At 48.1% G+C, this 18,617-nt stretch overlaps 12 non-coding genes and 3 pseudogenes across 12 annotated transcripts; all 15 read left to right on the top strand.

Moving 5' to 3' along the window:
• The first annotated feature begins 199 nt into the window (after positions 1 to 199).
• Positions 200 to 363, top strand: LOC135014794 (U1 spliceosomal RNA). Its single transcript, XR_010213189.1, has one exon. It is a non-coding gene; the product is annotated as a U1 spliceosomal RNA (small nuclear RNA).
• Positions 364 to 515: 152 nt separating this feature from the next.
• On the top strand, positions 516 to 650 carry LOC135014734 (U1 spliceosomal RNA; annotated as a pseudogene).
• A 702-nt stretch (positions 651 to 1,352) lies between these two features.
• On the top strand, positions 1,353 to 1,516 carry LOC135014796 (U1 spliceosomal RNA). The gene has a single exon (XR_010213191.1). It is a non-coding gene; the product is annotated as a U1 spliceosomal RNA (small nuclear RNA).
• A 152-nt stretch (positions 1,517 to 1,668) lies between these two features.
• LOC135014740 (U1 spliceosomal RNA) lies at positions 1,669 to 1,831 on the top strand. Its single transcript, XR_010213148.1, has one exon. It is a non-coding gene; the product is annotated as a U1 spliceosomal RNA (small nuclear RNA).
• A 671-nt stretch (positions 1,832 to 2,502) lies between these two features.
• On the top strand, positions 2,503 to 2,666 carry LOC135014785 (U1 spliceosomal RNA). Its single transcript, XR_010213181.1, has one exon. It is a non-coding gene; the product is annotated as a U1 spliceosomal RNA (small nuclear RNA).
• A 152-nt stretch (positions 2,667 to 2,818) lies between these two features.
• Positions 2,819 to 2,981, top strand: LOC135014750 (U1 spliceosomal RNA). The gene has a single exon (XR_010213152.1). It is a non-coding gene; the product is annotated as a U1 spliceosomal RNA (small nuclear RNA).
• A 669-nt stretch (positions 2,982 to 3,650) lies between these two features.
• On the top strand, positions 3,651 to 3,814 carry LOC135014786 (U1 spliceosomal RNA). Its single transcript, XR_010213182.1, has one exon. It is a non-coding gene; the product is annotated as a U1 spliceosomal RNA (small nuclear RNA).
• Positions 3,815 to 3,966: 152 nt separating this feature from the next.
• Positions 3,967 to 4,108, top strand: LOC135014741 (U1 spliceosomal RNA; annotated as a pseudogene).
• A 7,480-nt stretch (positions 4,109 to 11,588) lies between these two features.
• On the top strand, positions 11,589 to 11,751 carry LOC135014748 (U1 spliceosomal RNA). Its single transcript, XR_010213151.1, has one exon. It is a non-coding gene; the product is annotated as a U1 spliceosomal RNA (small nuclear RNA).
• A 671-nt stretch (positions 11,752 to 12,422) lies between these two features.
• On the top strand, positions 12,423 to 12,586 carry LOC135014767 (U1 spliceosomal RNA). The gene has a single exon (XR_010213164.1). It is a non-coding gene; the product is annotated as a U1 spliceosomal RNA (small nuclear RNA).
• A 152-nt stretch (positions 12,587 to 12,738) lies between these two features.
• LOC135014728 (U1 spliceosomal RNA) lies at positions 12,739 to 12,901 on the top strand. Its single transcript, XR_010213137.1, has one exon. It is a non-coding gene; the product is annotated as a U1 spliceosomal RNA (small nuclear RNA).
• Positions 12,902 to 13,573: 672 nt separating this feature from the next.
• Positions 13,574 to 13,737, top strand: LOC135014774 (U1 spliceosomal RNA). Its single transcript, XR_010213171.1, has one exon. It is a non-coding gene; the product is annotated as a U1 spliceosomal RNA (small nuclear RNA).
• Positions 13,738 to 13,889: 152 nt separating this feature from the next.
• On the top strand, positions 13,890 to 14,031 carry LOC135014754 (U1 spliceosomal RNA; annotated as a pseudogene).
• Positions 14,032 to 14,723: 692 nt separating this feature from the next.
• Positions 14,724 to 14,887, top strand: LOC135014768 (U1 spliceosomal RNA). The gene has a single exon (XR_010213165.1). It is a non-coding gene; the product is annotated as a U1 spliceosomal RNA (small nuclear RNA).
• Positions 14,888 to 15,039: 152 nt separating this feature from the next.
• On the top strand, positions 15,040 to 15,202 carry LOC135014743 (U1 spliceosomal RNA). Its single transcript, XR_010213149.1, has one exon. It is a non-coding gene; the product is annotated as a U1 spliceosomal RNA (small nuclear RNA).
• Positions 15,203 to 18,617: the final 3,415 nt, after the last annotated feature.

The raw sequence follows: 18,617 nt of genomic DNA on the forward strand, positions 1-18,617 counted from the left end.
AGTTGTTGCATTTGGTTTGTTGTTTGGGGGTGCTTCAGTATTAGGCAGCCTTCTGCCCTCCCATGTTCATCTGAAAATATGTGTTCTCCCTGGAGTTGTTGTCCTCAGATGAGAGTTCCCTTGTGCTGCCTCAGTTGAATCTCCTTTACTTGACAGAGATGTGCCTGAGCAGCGGCCCTCCCCAGCCCTATCCCAAATCATACTTATTTTGCATAGGAGATACCATGGTCATGAAGATTGATCTCCCAGGGTGAGGTTCATTCATTGCATTCTGGGTATGCTGACCCCAATGATTTCCCCAAATGTGGGAAACTCGACTGCATTATTTGTGGTAGTGGAGGACTGTGTTTGTGCTTTCCTCTGGTCTGCTCTGGTAAAAGTCAGATTTCTTTGTCTCAGATCTTCCTCTAGCCTTGTTCTTCTTTCGAGAGTTCCCTTGTGCTGCCTCAGTTGGATCTCCTTCACTTGACAGGGGGGTGCCCGAGCAGCGACCCTCCCCAGCTCTAGCCCATCTCATACTTACCTGCCAGGTGAGATACTATGATCAGGAAGGTGCTTCTCCCAGGGCAAGGCTCACCCATTGCACTCTGGGTGTGCTGCTCCTGTGATTTCCCCAAATGTGGGACACTTGACTGCATAATTTGTGTTTCCTCTAGTCGGCTCTCGTATAATTCAGATCTCTTTGTCTCAGGTCTATCTCCAGCCTAGTTTGCTGTCTGTTTCCACTTCTTTTTTCTTGAGCCCCTCCCTTCTATACCCTTGCGCACTATCCTGACTTCTCCTCCCGTCTGCTTACTTTGTGCCTTACAATGCACAATGCGAACTACAGGTAGTGCTGCAGGGCCCACACCCTTTTACTTGCCTTACAGAGCAGCTCTGGAGCTGTTACAGTGCCCAGCTGCTGCAAGAAATCAGCTTGAATGCTTCAGGGGCTGGGGCATAGCCAACATGAGCCCCACACCGAAGGAGGGTGGGGGTGTTTAATGCGAACTAGGGGTCATCCAAGCGCCTCAAAAGGCCGCCATGCCCTGCATACCCCTTTTCTCTTTTCATATGCAGATGAGGGTTCCAGACAACTTTGGCCCACTGCTTGGATGACATCACCGTATGCAAATCCGTCTTCTGCAGACCTTCCCCCAGGAATGCTTGCACTAGTTGTTGAATTTGGTTTGTTGTTTGGGGGTGCTTCAATATTAGGCAGCCTTCTGCCCTCCCATGTTCATCTGAAAATATGTGTTCTCCCTGCAGTTGTTGTCCCCAGATGAGAGTTCCCTTGTGCTGCCTCAGTTGAATCTCCTTTACTTGACAGAGATGTGCCTGAGCAGCGGCCCTCCCCAGCCCTATCCCAAATCATACTTATTTTGCATAGGAGATGCCATGGTCATGAAGATTGTTCTCCCAGGGTGAGGTTCATTCATTGCATTCTGGGTATGCTGACCCCTGTGATTTCCCCAATTGTGGGAAACTTGACTGCATTATTTGTGGTAGTGGGGGACTGTGTTTGTGCTTTCCTCTGGTCAGCTCTGGTAAAAGTCAGATTTCTTTGTCTCAGATCTTCCTCTAGCCTTGTTCTTCTTTCGAGAGTTCCCTTGTGCTGCCTCAGTTGGATCTCCTTCACTTGACAGGGGGGTGCCCGAGCAGCGACCCTCCCCAGCTCTAGCCCAACTTCTACTTACCTGCCAGGTGAGATACTATGATCAGGAAGGTGCTTCTCCCAGGGCAAGGCTCACCCATTGCACTCTGGGTGTGCTGCTCCTGTGATTTCCCAAAATGTGGGACACTTGACTGCATAATTTGTGTTTCCTCTGGTCGGCTCTCGTATAATTCAGATCTCTTTGCATCAGGTCTCTCTCCAGCCTAGTTTGCTGTCTGTTTCCACTTCTCTTTTCTTGAGCCGTTCCCTTTTATGCCCTTGCGCACTATACTGACTTCTCCCGTCTGCTTACTTTGTGCCTTGCAACGCACAATGCGAACTACAGGTAGTGCTGCAGGTCCCACAACCTTTTATTTGCCTTACAGAGCAGCTCTGGAGCTGTTATAGAGCCCAGCTTCTGCAAGAAATCAGCTTGAATGCTTCAGGGGCTGGGGCATAGCCAACATGAGCCCTACACCGAAGGAGGGTGGAGGTGTTTAATGTGAACTAGGGGTCATCCAAGCGCCGCAAAAGGCCGCCATGCCCTGCACGCCCCTTTTCTCTTTTCATATGCAGACGAGGGTTTAAGCCAACTTTGACCCACTGCTTGGATGACATCACCATATGCAAATCCATCTGCTGCAGGCCTTCCCCCAGGAATGCTTGCACTAGTTGTTGCATTTGGTTTGTTGTTTGGGGGTGCTTCAGTATTAGGCAGCCTTCTGCCCTCCCATGTTCATCTGAAAATATGTGTTCTCCCTGCAGTTGTTGTCCCCAGATGAGAGTTCCCTTGTGCTGCCTCAGTTGAATCTCCTTTACTTGACAGAGATGTGCCTGAGCAGCGGCCCTCCCTAGCCCTATCCCAAATCATACTTATTTTGCATAGGAGATACCATGGTCATGAAGATTGTTCTCCCAGGGTGAGGTTCATTCATTGCATTCTGGGTATGCTGACCCCTATGATTTCCCCAAATGTGGGAAACTCGACTGCATTATTTGTGGTAGTGGGGGACTGTGTTTGTTCTTTCCTCTGGTCAGCTCTGGTAAAAGTCAGATTTATTTGTCTCAGATCTTCCTCTAGCCTTGTTCTTCTTTCGAGAGTTTCCTTGTGCTGCCTCAGTTGTATCTCCTTCACTTGACAGGGATGTGCCCGAGCAGCGACCCTCCCCAGCTCTAGCCCAACTCCTACTTACCTGCTAGGTGAGATACTATGATCATGAAGGTGCTTCTCCCAGGGCAAGGCTCACCCATTTCACTCTGGGTGTGCTGCTCCTGCGATTTCCCCAAATGTGGGAAACTTGACTGCATAATTTGTGTTTCCCCTGGTCGGCTCTCGTATAATTCAGATCTCTTTGTCTCAGGTCTCTCTCCAGCCTAGTTTGCTGTCTGTTTCCACTTCTCTTTTCTTGAGCCGCTCCCTTCTATGCCCTTGCGCACTATCCTGACTTCTCCCGTCTGCTTAATTTGTGCCTTCCAACGCACAATGCAAACTACAGGTAGTGCTGCAGGGCCCACACCCTTTTACTTGCCTTACAGAGCAGCTCTGGAGCTGTTACAGTGCCCAGCTGCTGCAAGAAATCAGCTTGAATGCTTCAGGGGCTGGGGCATAGCCAACATGAGCCCCACACCGAAGGAGGGTGGAGGTGTTTAATGCGAACTAGGGGTCATCCAAGCGCCGCAAAAGGCCGCCATGCCCTGCATGCCCCTTTTCTCTTTTCATATGCAGACGAGGGTTGAAGCCAACTTTGACTCACTGCTTGGATGACATCACCATATGCAAATCCATCTGCTGCAGGCCTTCCCCCAGGAATGCTTGCACTAGTTGTTGCATTTGGTTTGTTGTTTGGGGGTGCTTCAGTATTAGGCAGCCTTCTGCCCTCCCATGTTCATCTGAAAATGTGTTCTCCCTGCAGTTGTTGTCCCCAGATGAGAGTTCCCTTGTGCTGCCTCAGTTGAATCTCCTTTACTTGACAGAGATGTGCCTGAGCAGCGGCCCTCCCCAGCCCTATCCCAAATCATACTTATTTTGCATAGGAGATACCATGGTCATGAAGATTGTTCTCCCAGGGTGAGGTTCATTCATTGCATTCTGGGTATGCTGACCCCTGTGATTTCCCCAAATGTGGGAAACTCTACTGCATTATTTGTGGTAGTGGGGGACTGTGCTTGTGCTTTCCTCTGGTCAGCTCTGGTAAAAGTCAGATTTCTTTGTCTCAGATTTTCCTCTAGACTTGTTCTTCTTTCGAGAGTTACCTTGTGCTGTCTCAGTTGGATCTCCTTCACTTGACAGGGGGGTGCCCGAGCAGCGACCCTCCCCAGCTCTAGGCCAACTCCTACTTACCTGCCAGGTGAGATACTATGATCATGAAGTTGCTTCTCCCAGGGCAAGGCTCACCCATTGCACTCTGGGTGTGCTGCCCCTACGATTTCCCCAAATGTGGAAAACTTGACTGCATAATTTGTGTTTCCCCTGGTCGGCTCTCATATAATTCAGATCTCTTTGTCTCAGGTCTCTCTCCAGCCTAGTTTGCTGTCTGTTTCCACTTCTTTTTTCTTGAGCCCCTCCCTTCAATACCCTTGTGCACTATCCTGACTTCTCCTCCCGTCTGCTTACTTTGTGCCTTACAATGCACAATGCAAACTACAGGTAGTGCTGCAGGGCCCACACCCTTTTACTTGCCTTACAGAGCAGCTCTGGAGCTGTTACAGTGCCCAGCTGCTGCAAGAAATCAGCTTGAATGCTTCAGGGGCTGGGGCATGGCCAACATGAGCCCCACACCGAAGGAGGGTGGGGGTGTTTAATGCGAACTAGGGATCATCCAAGCGCCGCAAAAGGCCGCCATGCCCTGCATACCCCTTTTCTCTTTTCATATGCAGATGAGGGTTCCAGCCAATTTAGGCCCACTGCTTGGATGACATCACCGTATGCAAATCCGTCTTCTGCAGACCTTCCCCCAGGAATGCTTGTACTAGTTGTTGCTTTTGGTTTGTTGTTTGGGGGTGCTTCAGTATTAGGCAGCCTTCTGCCCTCCCATGTTCATCTGAAAATATGTGTTCTCCCTGCAGTTGTTGTCCCCAGATGAGAGTTCCCTTGTGCTGCCTCAATTGAATCTCCTTTACTTGACTGAGATGTGCCTGAGCAGCGGCCCTCCCCAGCCCTATCCAAAAACATACTTATTTTGCATAGGAGATACCATGGTCATGAAGATTGCTCTCCCAGGGTGAGGTTCATTCATTGCTGTCAGGTCCGGGTGTTTTTGTGAATCCGTTAACCTGGAACCAACCACAGGTGTAGGTGCTGGGGTATGAAGAAAACAGGGAGGACGAAGGAAGTTCCGTTTCATATATTTATTAAAGTAACAATTCAGTAAGGAGTTAAATGACTAGTTGTTAATCATCATTATACTGAAGTATTGCAGGAATGGCAGAAATAATATGCAAGAGAAAACTCAGAAATAAATAAAAGAAATGTTCATGGAAACATATGCAAAAACAAGCTGAAGAATAAATGTTGAATTGTCCAAATATAAACAAGCTTTGATGCTGAGCTGCAGATTGAGTTTAACTGGTTAATGCAGACATGGAGAATTAACTGTAAGAATTTGCAATGGAGTTTTAAGAGTTAACTGAGAGACTGTGAAGAATTATCCTTGTAATGACAACATAGAAAATAAAAGTACTGAATTGGGTTACTTGCGGGTTCCGGAGATCACTGTGAAACTGTAGTAGATGGCAGGGTGATGAATGGGTTAAATGCAGAGTTGAACAAACGAACAGCTGAGGGGATTGGAATCCTCCAGACTTTGTATGAAAGGCAGACAGACAAGGTAACCTCATGCAGGACACTGGGAATCCAAGTATTTCCAATAGGTGTGCAATTGACTGATAGCACAATGGAGAGCCGGTGAATCTTTGGCAGTGAAGGCTGCAAACGGACCTCTGGGAACGGAGGCGATATCTGAACCACGGGAATCACACAGGAATGCACGGAGAGAGTTCAGAGCTAGAGCACAGCTTTGATACAACAAAGCACTGGCCCAGAGTGACATAATCCCAGCCTACTTAAAGGCAGCACAAGCACGGGATTGGCTTACACCTGCTCACAGGTGTTTTCACAAGTGCTCAGTATTAGCTATTTGGTCTCCAACATGGCCACCTCCTATACAGCAGACACACCGCAGTGCCTAAGGCCATTTGGTCCCCGCACTCACAGTTCCCAGACTCTGCATTACCTGTGCCATTGATCACGCCGTGTCCCCACACGGGCACACAGCACCGCGAGCAACCGCACTGGCAACGGATGAACCCCAGAACCCGCAAAGGTGAGAGACCGGTTCGTGACAGTACCCCCTCTTCTACGGGTGGTCTCCGAACACCTTTGAACCTTGTCAGGATTTTTGGAGAAGTATTTCTGTACCAGTCTTGGAGCATGAACATCTTCAGAGAAAACCCAGGATCTCTCCTCCGGACCGTAACCCTTCCAGTCGACCAGAAACTGTAAACGTCCATATCGGGAACGTGAGTCCACAATCTCTTTAACTTCAAATTCCTCATTCTGCAAAGAGTGAACTTTAGGAGATTTGGACTGGGTAGTACGGAACTTATTGAGAATCAAAGGCTTCAGTAAAGATGTATGAAAGGCGTTAGGAATTCTCAAAGACGGTGGCAGCTTGACTTTGTATGACACAGGGTTGAGTACCTTTACAATGGAAAATGGACCAATAAACCTGGGAGCAAATTTCTTAGAAGGAACTTTGAACTTGAGATTGCGCGTAGAAATCCAAACTTGGTCTCCCACTTTGTAATTCGGTACAGCTTTACGTTTTCTATCTGCAAAAGATTTATAACGAGCGGAAGTTTTGACCAAGGACTTACGTACACAACTCCAGATGCTAGATAGACGTTGAAGCTCTTGATCTGCCGCTGGGACCTCTAGGGCTGGCAATGGATGAAACTCTGGCACACGAGGATGAAAGCCGAAGTTAATATAAAAGGGCGTAGATTCTGAAGATGAATGGAAGAGATTATTATGAGCAAATTCTGCCAATGGAAGGTAGTCAAGCCAGTCATCCTGTGAGGACGATATATATAGCCGGAGAAATGTTTCAAGGTCTTGGTTGACTCTCTCAGTTTGTCCATCTGTCTGAGGATGATATGCAGAAGAAAAGTTCAACTTGACATTTAAAGATGAACAAAGCGACCTCCAAAACTTGGCCACAAACTGTGTTCCCCGATCAGAGATAAATTCTCGAGGAAGGCCATGCAACTTGAAGATTTCAGAGATGAACAATCTGGCTAGTAAAGGGGCTGATGGTAACCCAGTTAATGAAATGAAATGTGCCATTTTCGAAAATCGATCCACTATCACCCAAATGGTATTTCGCCCTTTTGATGGAGGTAGATCGGTCACGAAATCCATTGAGATATGAGTCCATGGTTGTTTGGGTATGGATAGTGGATGTAGTAGACCTGGTGGAGAACTTCTTAGACTCTTATGTTGGGCACATTTAGGACATGCTGCTATAAACTCTTGAACATCGGCTTTGAGACGTGGCCACCAATAAGATTGTTAAATAAATTTGAGAGTCTTTAGAACCCCAGGATGACCCATGAAGGAAAAGGAGTGAGCCCAGGTAAGCAGCCGTTTTCGAAGACTTGTGGCGACAAAGGTCTTGCCAAGCGGAGGAACTGGAGAGGTTCGAGTCATTAAAAAGGACGTAGGATTCACAATGGCTTGATTCGTGGTAGCATCATTTAATTCAGAAGAAGCAAAGGACCGGGAAAGGGCATCTGCCTTTTTGTTCTGAGACCCTGGACGATAGGTGAGTTTGAAATCAAATCGTGAGAAGAAAAGCGCCCATCGAGCTTGTCGTGGATTCAGACACTGAGCTGACTGCAGATACAGAAGATTCTTATGATCAGTATAAACTGTAATGCGATGTTGAGCTCCTTCTAGAAGGTATCTCCACTCCTCAAATGCCAACTTGATGGCAAGTAACTCTTGCTCACCGATTGCATAATTACGTTCTGCCGGGAGGAACTTACGGGAGAAATATCCACAGGGATGGACCTTTTTATCTTCAAAGACTTGTGACAACACAGCTCCTACTGCTTCTGTAGATGCATCCACCTCTAGTAGAAAGGGACGATTCAAATCAGGCTGTCGAAGAATGGGGGCTGACACAAAGGCTTGCTTTAAATCAGAGAAGGCTTTGATTGCTTCAGAAGACCAGTTCGTAGGATTTGCTCCCTTGCGAGTTAGGGCTGTGATGGGAGCAGCTAACGTAGAATAATTCTTGATGAATCTCCTATAGAAATTCGCAAAGCCAAGAAATCGCTGAATCCCCTTGAGAGTTGAAGGAGTGGACCAATCTCGGATAGCTTGTACCTTACCTGGATCCATACATAGCTCTGATCCAGAAATGATGTAACCAAGGAACGGTATGGAAGATACTTCAAAAGTGCACTTCTCTAACTTACAATAAAGTTGATTTTTCCTCAGACGTGTCAGTACCTCTTTAACTTGGTGACGGTGAGACTTTAGATCCTTAGAGAATATTAGGATATCATCCAGGTACACTACTAGACACTTGTAGAGAAGATCACGAAAAAGTTCATTCACATAGCTTTGAAAAACTGCAGGTGCATTACAAAGACCAAAGGGCATTACGAGGTATTCGTAATGCCCATCCCGGGTATTAAAAGCAGTTTTCCACTCGTCCCCTGCACGGATGCGGATTAAATTGTAGGCCCCTCGGAGATCCAGTTTTGTAAACACAGTAGCTCCCTTTACCCGGTCAAATAATTCTGGAATTAAGGGTAATGGATACTTGTTTTTCACAGTGATCTCATTGAGTCCACGGTAATCTATGCATGGTCGTAACCCACCGTCCTTCTTCTTAACGAAAAAGAATCCGGCTCCTGCAGGTGAAGAAGATGGTCTGATAAATCCTTTGATTAGATTTTCCTGTATATAGTCAGACATAGCTTGCGTCTCTGGGATGGATAGCGGATAAATTCGTCCCCTAGGAGGGGTTTTGCCTGGAACCAGGACGATTGGGCAGTCCCATTCGCGGTGAGGAGGTAGAGAGTCTGCTGCTTGTTTACTGAAAACATCTGCAAAAGATTGATACACCGGAGGTAGGTCGGGAAGGCTAATTGACCGGAGAGGTACAATTGAGGCTAAACAGTCCTTGGTACAAGATTTACCCCACGAAAGGACTTCCATGGTTTGCCAATTGAGTTGAGGATTATGTTTCTGCAGCCAAGGTAAACCAAGTATCACATCTTGAGAGGCTTTGGGAATCACGTAGAAGGAGAGGTATTCGGAATGGAGCACACCAACTTTCATCTTGAGACATACGGTTCGATGAGTAATTATACCATCTGGAATTCGACTTCCATCCACTGCTGTAACCGCAACTGCTGCTTCCAGAGGCATGGTTTGAACTTTGGACCGTAAGACAAAGGCTGAGGAGATGAAGTTCTCGGCTGCCCCGGAATCTAGGAGGGCTGAAACTTTCACTGTAGAACTTGAAACTTCTAATTGAATAGACAAGGTCGGCTCTTTCCCAGAACGTGGTTCTAAAGTAACTCCTAGCTTAAGCTCCCTTGAATAAGCTAGGAGCGAAAGTTTTCCTGGCCGGAGTTTGCAGGATTTAACTAAATGTTCGGAGGACCCACAGTACATGCAGAGGTTACCCTGTCGACGATGAAGTCGTTCCTCCTCTGTGAGGCGAGAGCGCCTAATCTGCATAGGTTCTTCTGTTGTTACCGGCGACTGTGATGAAGAATGTTGTCGAGGCCTAGGATGATAACGTGGACTAGATCGCTCTGTCCTGGATTTCTCTAAACATCGCTCTCTGTAGCGTAGGTCAAGTTTGTTACAGAGAGAAATCAATTCATCCAGTGTAGTAGGCACATCCCGGATGGTTAAATCATCCTTGATTTTCTCTGAAAGTCCATTCCAAAACGCGGCGATCAGGGCCTCCTCATTCCAATTTAACTCTGAAGACAACGTACGAAACTGAATAATATATTGACTGACAGGACGTAAACCTTGACGCAGACGGAGAATCTCTAAAGATGCTGAGGTGGTTCTGCCTGGTTCGTCAAAGATTCTCCGGAAGGATGATACGAACTCCTTGTAATTAGAGAGGATAGGATCACCTCTTTCCCATAATGGAGATGCCCACTCCAGAGCCTGACCGGAGAGGAGGGCAATAATATATGCAACCTTAGAACGAGCTGATGGGAAACTGGCGGACAACAGTTCAAACTGGATCTCGCATTGATTCAGGAATCCTCTGCAAAGTTTTGGGGTTCCATCAAACTTACTTGGAGAGGGTAACTGCAAACAGGACGTAGGTAGCGTCTCAGGAGAAACTGTAGTGGTAACTGGGACAACTGGAGTTGGAATCTGGACTAGAGACGTTTTAATTGCTGTTTGAAGAATCTCTAAACGGTCTGCCATAGTTTGCATAAACTGCACTATTTGTGTCTGTATAGACTCCTGGTTTTCCAGACGGGAAAGGATATCTGATGTAGCACCGCCTCCTGCGAATTGGTCACTTGACGGATCCATGGGGCCAGTGCTTACTGTCAGGTCCGGGTGTTTTTGTGAATCCGTTAACCTGGAACCAACCACAGGTGTAGGTGCTGGGGTATGAAGAAAACAGGGAGGACGAAGGAAGTTCCGTTTCATATATTTATTAAAGTAACAATTCAGTAAGGAGTTAAATGACTAGTTGTTAATCATCATTATACTGAAGTATTGCAGGAATGGCAGAAATAATATGCAAGAGAAAACTCAGAAATAAATAAAAGAAATGTTCATGGAAACATATGCAAAAACAAGCTGAAGAATAAATGTTGAATTGTCCAAATATAAACAAGCTTTGATGCTGAGCTGCAGATTGAATTTAACTGGTTAATGCAGACATGGAGAATTAACTGTAAGAATTTGCAATGGAGTTTTAAGAGTTAACTGAGAGACTGTGAAGAATTATCCTTGTAATGACAACATAGAAAATAAAAGTACTGAATTGGGTTACTTGCGGGTTCCGGAGATCACTGTGAAACTGTAGTAGATGGCAGGGTGATGAATGGGTTAAATGCAGAGTTGAACAAACGAACAGCTGAGGGGATTGGAATCCTCCAGACTTTGTATGAAAGGCAGACAGACAAGGTAACCTCATGCAGGACACTGGGAATCCAAGTATTTCCAATAGGTGTGCAATTGACTGATAGCACAATGGAGAGCCGGTGAATCTTTGGCAGTGAAGGCTGCAAACGGACCTCTGGGAACGGAGGCGATATCTGAACCACGGGAATCACACAGGAATGCACTGAGAGAGTTCAGAGCTAGAGCACAGCTTTGATACAACAAAGCACTGGCCCAGAGTGACATAATCCCAGCCTACTTAAAGGCAGCACAAGCACGGGATTGGCTTACACCTGCTCACAGGTGTTTTCACAAGTGCTCAGTATTAGCTATTTGGTCTCCAACATGGCCACCTCCTATACAGCAGACACACCGCAGTGCCTAAGGCCATTTGGTCCCCGCACTCACAGTTCCCAGACTCTGCATTACCTGTGCCATTGATCACGCCGTGTCCCCACACGGGCACACAGCACCGCGAGCAACCGCACTGGCAACGGATGAACCCCAGAACCCGCAAAGGTGAGAGACCGGTTCGTGACAATTGCATTCTGGGAATGCTGACCCCTGTGATTTCCCCAATTGTGGGAAACTCGACTGCATTATTTGTGGTAGTGGGGGACTGTGTTTGTTCTATCCTCTGGTCAGCTCTGGTAAAAGTCAGATTTCTTTGTCTCAGATCTTCCTCTAGCCTTGTTCTTCATTCGAGAGTTCCCTTGTGCTGCCTCAGTTGGATCTCCTTCACTTGACAGGGGGGTGCCCGAGCAGCGACCCTCCCCAGCTCTAGCCCATCTCCTACTTACCTGCCAGGTGAGATACTATGATCAGGAAGGTGCTTCTCCCAGGGCAAGGCTCACCCATTGCACTCTGGGTGTGCTGCTCCTGCGATTTCCCCAAATGTGGGACACTTGACTGCATAATGTGTGTTTCCCCTGGTCGGCTCTCGTATAATTCAGACCTCTTTGTCTCAGGTCTCTCTCCAGACTAGTTTGCTGTCTGTTTCCACTTCTCTTTTCTTGAGCCGCTCCCTTCTATGCCCTTGCGCACTATCCTGACTTCTCCCGTCTGCTTAATTTGTGCCTTCCAACGCACAATGCGAACTACAGGTAGTGCTGCAGGGCCCACACCCTTTTACTCGCCTTACAGAGCAGCTCTGGAGCTGTTACAGTGCCCAGCTGCTGCAAGAAATCAGCTTGAATGCTTCAGGGGCTGGGGCATAGCCAACATGAGCCCCACACCGAAGGAGGGTGGAGATGTTTAATGCAAACTAGGGGTCATCCAAGCGCCGCAAAAGGCCGCCATGCCCTGCATGCCCCTTTTCTCTTTTCATATGCAGACGAGGGTTGAAGCCAACTTTGACCCACTGCTTGGATGACATCACCATATGCAAATCCATCTGCTGCAGGCCTTCCCCCAGGAATGCTTGCACTAGTTGTTGCATTTGGTTTGTTGTTTGGGGGTGCTTCAGTATTAGGCAGCCTTCTGCCCTCCCATGTTCATCTGAAAATATGTGTTCTCCCTGCAGTTGTTGTCCCCAGATGAGAGTTCCCTTGTGCTGCCTCAGTTGAATCTCCTTTACTTGACAGAGATGTGCCTGAGCAGCGGCCCTCCCCAGCCCTATCCCAAATCATACTTATTTTGCATAGGAGATACCATGGTCATGAAGATTGTTCTCCCAGGGTGAGGTTCATTCATTGCATTCTGGGTATGCTGACCCCTGTGATTTCCCCAAATGTGGGAAACTCGACTGCATTATTTGTGGTAGTGGGGGACTGTGTTTGTGCTTTCCTCTGGTCAGCTCTGGTAAAAGCCAGATTTCTTTGTCTCAGATCTTCCTCTAGCCTTGTTCTTCTTTCGAGAGTTCTCTTGTGCTGCCTCAGTTGGATCTCCTTCACTTGACAGGGGGGTGCCCGAGCAGCGACCCTCCCCAGCTCTAGCCCAACTCCTACTTACTTGCCAGGTGAGATACTATGATCATGAAGGTGCTTCTCCCAGGGCAAGGCTCACCCATTGCACTCTGGGTGTGCTGCTCCTGCGATTTCCCCAAATGTGGGAAACTTGACTGCATAATTTGTGTTTCCCCTGGTCGGCTCTCGTATAATTCAGATCTCTTTGTCTCAGGTCTCTCTCCAGACTAGTTTGCTGTCTGTTTCCACTTCTCTTTTCTTGAGCCGCTCCCTTCTATGCCCTTGCGCACTATCCTGACTTCTCCCGTCTGCTTAATTTGTGCCTTCCAACGCACAATGCGAACTACAGGTAGTGCTGCAGGGCCCACACCCTTTTACTCGCCTTACAGAGCAGCTCTGGAGCTGTTACAGTGCCCAGCTACTGCAATAAATCAGCTTGAATGCTTCAGGGGCTGTGGCATAGCCAACATGAGCCCCACACCGAAGGAGGGTGGAGGTGTTTAATGCAAACTAGGGGTCATCCAAGCGCCGCAAAAGGCCGCCATGCCCTGCACGCCCCTTTACTCTTTTCATATGCAGACGAGGGTTGAAGCCAACTTTGACCCACTGCTTGGATGACATCACAATATGCAAATCCATCTGTTGCAGGCCTTCCCCCAGGAATGCTTGCACTAGTTGTTGCATTTTGGTTTGTTGTTTGGGGGTGCTTCAGTATTAGGCAGCCTTCTGCCCTCCCATGTTCATCTGAAAATATGTGTTCTCCCTGGAGTTGTTGTCCCCAGATGAGAGTTCCCTTGTGTTGCCTCAGTTGAATCTCCTTTACTTGACAGAGATGTGCCTGAGCAGCGGCCCTCCCCAGCCCTATCCCAAATCATACTTATTTTGCATAGGAGATACCATGGTCATAAAGATTGTTCTCCCAGGGTGAGGTTCATTCATTGCATTCTGGGTATGCTGACCCCTGTGATTTCCCCAAATGTGGGAAACTCGACTGCATTATTTGTGGTAGTGGGGGACTGTGTTTGTGCTTTCCTCTGGTCAGCTCTGGTAAAAGTCAGATTTCTTTGTCTCAGATTTTCCTCTAGCCTTGTTCTTCTTTCGAGAGTTCCCTTGTGCTGCCTCAGTTGGATCTCCTTCACTTGACAGGGGGGTGCCCGAGCAGCGACCCTCCCCAGCTCTAGCCCAACTCCTACTTAAATGCCAGGTGAGATACTATGATCATGAAGTTGCTTCTCCCAGGGCAAGGCTCACCCATTGCACTCTGGGTGTGCTGCTCCTGCGATTTCCCCAAATGTGGGAAACTTGACTGCATAATTTGTGTTTCCCCTGGTCGGCTCTCGTATAATTGAGATCTCTTTGTCTCAGGTCTCTCTCCAGCCTAGTTTGCTGTCTGTTTCCACTTCTCTTTTCTTGAGCCGCACCCTTCTATGCCCTTGCGCACTATCCTGACTTCTCCCGTATGCTTAATTTGTGCCTTCCAACGCACAATGCGAACTACAGGTAGTGCTGCAGGGCCCACACCCTTTTACTTGCCTTACAGAGCAGCTCTGGAGCTGTTACAGTGCCCAGCTGCTGCAAGAAATCAGCTTGAATGCTTCAGGGGCTGGGGCATAGCCAACATGAGCCCCACACCGAAGGAGGGTGGAGGTGTTTAATGCGAACTAGGGGTCATCCAAGCGCCGCAAAAGGCCGCCATGCCCTGCACGCCCCTTTTCTCTTTTCATATGCAGACGAGGGTTGAAGCCAACTTTGACCCACTGCTTGGATGACATCACCATATGCAAATCCATCTGCTGCAGGCCTTCCCCCAGGAATGCTTGCACTAGTTGTTGCATTTGGTTTGTTGTTTGGGGGTGCTTCAGTATTAGGCAGCCTTCTGCCCTCCCATGTTCATCTGAAAATATGTGTTCTCCCTGCAGTTGTTGTCCCCAGATGAGAGTTCCCTTGTGCTGCCTCAGTTGAATCTCCTTTACTTGACAGAGATGTGCCTGAGCAGCGGCCCTCCCCAGCCCTATCCCAAATCATACTTATTTTGCATAGGAGATACCATGGTCATGAAGATTGTTCTCCCAGGGTGAGGTTCATTCATTGCATTCTGGGTATGCTGACCCCTGTGATTTCCCCAAATGTGGGAAACTCGACTGCATTATTTGTGGTAGTGGGGGACTGTGTTTGTGCTTTCCTCTGGTCAGCTCTGGTAAAAGCCAGATTTCTTTGTCTCAGATCTTCCTCTAGCTTTGTTCTTCTTTCGAGAGTTCTCTTGTGCTGCCTCAGTTGGATCTCCTTCACTTGACAGGGGGGTGCCCGAGCAGCGACCCTCCCCAGCTCTAGCCCAACTCCTACTTACTTGCCAGGTGAGATACTATGATCATGAAGGTGCTTCTCCCAGGGCAAGGCTCACCCATAGCACTCTGGGTGTGCTGCTCCTGCGATTTCCCCAAATGTGGGAAACTTGACTGCATAATTTGTGTTTCCCCTGGTCGGCTCTCGTATAATTCAGATCTCTTTGTCTCAGGTCTCTCTCCAGACTAGTTTGCTGTCTGTTTCCACTTCTCTTTTCTTGAGCCGCTCCCTTCTATGCCCTTGCGCACTATCCTGACTTCTCCCGTCTGCTTAATTTGTGCCTTCCAACGCACAATGCGAACTACAGGTAGTGCTGCAGGGCCCACACTGTCAGGAATCGACTCACCAAGTTGACATCTGTCCGCCGCTGCGGACTCTGTCCTGGGTCCCTGTGTTCATCTGTCATCCGCGTCTCTGCCATCAGACGCCATCCTGGGCCTGGGAGCGCTTCTGTGATAGCGGGCGTGTAGCACGCCGCGTTCCCGCTAGGCCGCGGCATGGGCGCCGCCATGACAGCCTCCAGCAGTCAGCATACGGCGGCCAATCCGGTGCTTGGCCGCACCCACTTTTCCTCACTCCACCAATGACTGTTTAACAAGGGGTATATATGAAGCTGCAGGATCAGTCTGCAGGCATCCTGAACTTTGTGTCACTCCTGCGACTCATGTGTAAGGATCTGGTTCCTGTTTCCTCCGTGTACCTGGATACCTACCTGCTGTTCCGTGTTCCTGGCTTTCTACCTGAGACTTTGTACTCCTGGTTACTTTTCACAGCTCCGTGGAACTTCAAGCCCCAGCAATACCTGCTTCCATCTACAGGCTTCACACTCATCACCATCTCTGTGTGCTTCAGCCTAGCAGTAGAGACTGACTCCAGGTGTGTTCCATCTCTCCACCTGTGATACAGCTTGCTTGCTGCCAGTGCCTCATCACCTGCACTGTGAGTCAGACTCCTGCCTCTGCTACCAGGTTTGCTATACAACACCATCTCTGCTGGTTCCATGTTTTAATCTGCTCTGGTTCCCATACCAGAATATTCTCTGCCAAATTATCACTCATCTGTTATCATCACTACCGGTTATTATTTCATCAGTCACCATTCATTCTGTTACCATAGACTTTCAGCTGCCACGCTGTACAATTGACATTTGCATTTCCTACTGTTATTTTCTGCTGCCGTTTTGTGAACCATCTGTTTAATAAATATCATTGCGCTCATGCGCAGAAACATAATTCAGCCTCCTCGTTTTCTCCCATCCACCTCCACTGACCCACTAGCGCCCCCTCCGGGGACACAGACAAAACCAAGTCTGACAGTAAGTTCAGGATGCCTGGACTCGGATGGTGGACGGAGTGTGGGGTCAGAGGCCTTGCAAAATCTGGTCTCCCGTCTGGATGGTCAAGAGGCTGCGCAGCAGCAGATGTTCCAGTTCCTGCAAGGGATGTCCTCCCGGATAGATACACTACAGCAATCCCTGCCTAGTGTACACACTTCTACAGTTCCTGTTACTCCAGCACCTGCCAGTACTGTGAGTTCCTCTATGCCGGCTGCATCAGCTCCAGTGTCACGTCTGCACCTGCCCGTGCCAAGCAAGTATGATGGCAGCCCAAAGTTATGTCGCGGGTTTCTCAACCAATGTGAAATCCAGTTTGAATTGTTGTCACATAATTTCCCCACGTCAAGATCCAAGGTTGCCTACATCATCTCTCTACTTTCTGGATCTGCTTTGAGTTGGGTGTCTCCTCTGTGGGAACGTGCCGACCCTCTGATTAACAACTATACAGAATTCGTGTCAACCTTCAGACGGATCTTTGACGAGCCTGGTCGTGCAACATCAGCTTCTGCAGACCTAATCCAACTTCGTCAAGGTACCCGTAGTATGGGACAATATGTCATCCAGTTCCAGACGTTGGCCGCAGAGATTCAGTGGAACAATCAAGCCCTGGTAGCAGCTTTCTGGCATGGACTCTCTGATCGGATCAAGGACGAACTGGCAACCCGCGATCTTCCTGTACAATTGTCTGATTTAATTTCCCTGTGCATCAAGTTGGACTCTCGCATCCGCGAACGCAACAATGAACGTGCTCGGAGTGAGCCACGCAGATCAAGGATGATACCTTCCGTACAGTTCCAGTCTCCACCTTCTGATGAGCCTATGCAAATAAATAGGTCCCGCCTAACTCCTGAGGAGCGGTCAAGAAGACTTCGTGAGAGACTTTGTCTTTATTGTGCGGCTGCAGGTCACCAGATTAATTCCTGCACAGTGCGTTCGGGAAACGCCAGATCCTGACTTGTAAAGGAGGAGTCAAGTTGGGATCTTCTAGACAAGCTCCTTCTAATCAAGACCTTATCCTTCCTGTGACTTTAGAGACTTCAGTTGGGCTTCAGTCTGCATCAGCATTAGTGGACTGTGGAGCCGCAGGAAATTTCATCACCCAAGCTGCGGTAAATAAATTTTGCTTGCCTGTATGTGAACTTTCTTACCCAGTCTACATTACCGCCGTGGATGGTAGCCGAATCTCCAAGGGGAATATTTCTCACCAAACTGCACCAGTGGTTTTGGGAGTTGGGTTCCTACACTCAGAATTAATAAAGTTCTTAGTCATTCCTCAAGCCACCCAGGAGATCGTTTTGGGCATGCCCTGGCTCCAGCTACACAATCCACAGTTTGACTGGTCAACGTTACAACTTACTTCATGGGGTTCACATTGCCATCAGTCCTGTTTAGCCCAAGTTTGTCCAATCAAGTCTACTGAAGTAAAAACCCAGTCAAGTCTTCCTGCGGCTTATCAAGATTTCTCTGATGTCTTCAGTGAAAAGGCCGCGGATGTCCTGCCGCCCCATAGAGAATGGGATTGTCCCATCGATCTCCTTCCTGGCAAGAAGCCACCTAGGGGGCGTACCTACCCGTTATCTGTTCCTGAAACTGAAGCGATGAGCGACTACATCCGGGAAAATTTACAGATGGGATTCATCCGTCCTTCATCATCACCCGCTGGTGCAGGCTTCTTCTTTGTTAAAAAGAAGGATGGAGGACTGCGTCCATGCATTGACTACCGGGGTCTCAATGACATTACCATTAAAAATAGTTATCCATTACCACTCATTACCGAATTATTTGACAGAGTTAAAGGAGCCCGCATCTTCACCAAGCTAGATCTCCGCGGTGCCTACAACCTCATCAGAATCCGGAGTGGTGACGAATGGAAGACAGCTTTTAACACTCGAGATGGTCATTACGAGTACCTGGTAATGCCATTCGGGTTGAGTAATGCCCCAGCAGTGTTCCAACACTTTGTGAACGAAATCTTCCGTGACGTTCTGTATAAATACCTCGTTGTTTATCTGGATGATATCCTCATCTTCTCCCAAGATCTTCCCTCTCATCGTCTACAAGTCCGTGAAGTCCTCCGACGTCTTCGTGAGAACCGGCTCTACGGTAAACTATCCAAGTGTACCTTTGAAGTTTCCTCTATACCCTTCCTGGGTTATATAATTTCCGGATCGGATCTCCAGATGGACCCGACAAAGTTGGAAGCCATTGCCAATTGGTCCATTCCAAATTCTCTCAAGT

The sequence above is a fragment of the Pseudophryne corroboree genome, unplaced genomic scaffold (genome assembly GCF_028390025.1).
Source record: "Pseudophryne corroboree isolate aPseCor3 unplaced genomic scaffold, aPseCor3.hap2 scaffold_288, whole genome shotgun sequence".
NCBI classification, from domain to species: Eukaryota; Metazoa; Chordata; class Amphibia; order Anura; family Myobatrachidae; genus Pseudophryne; species Pseudophryne corroboree.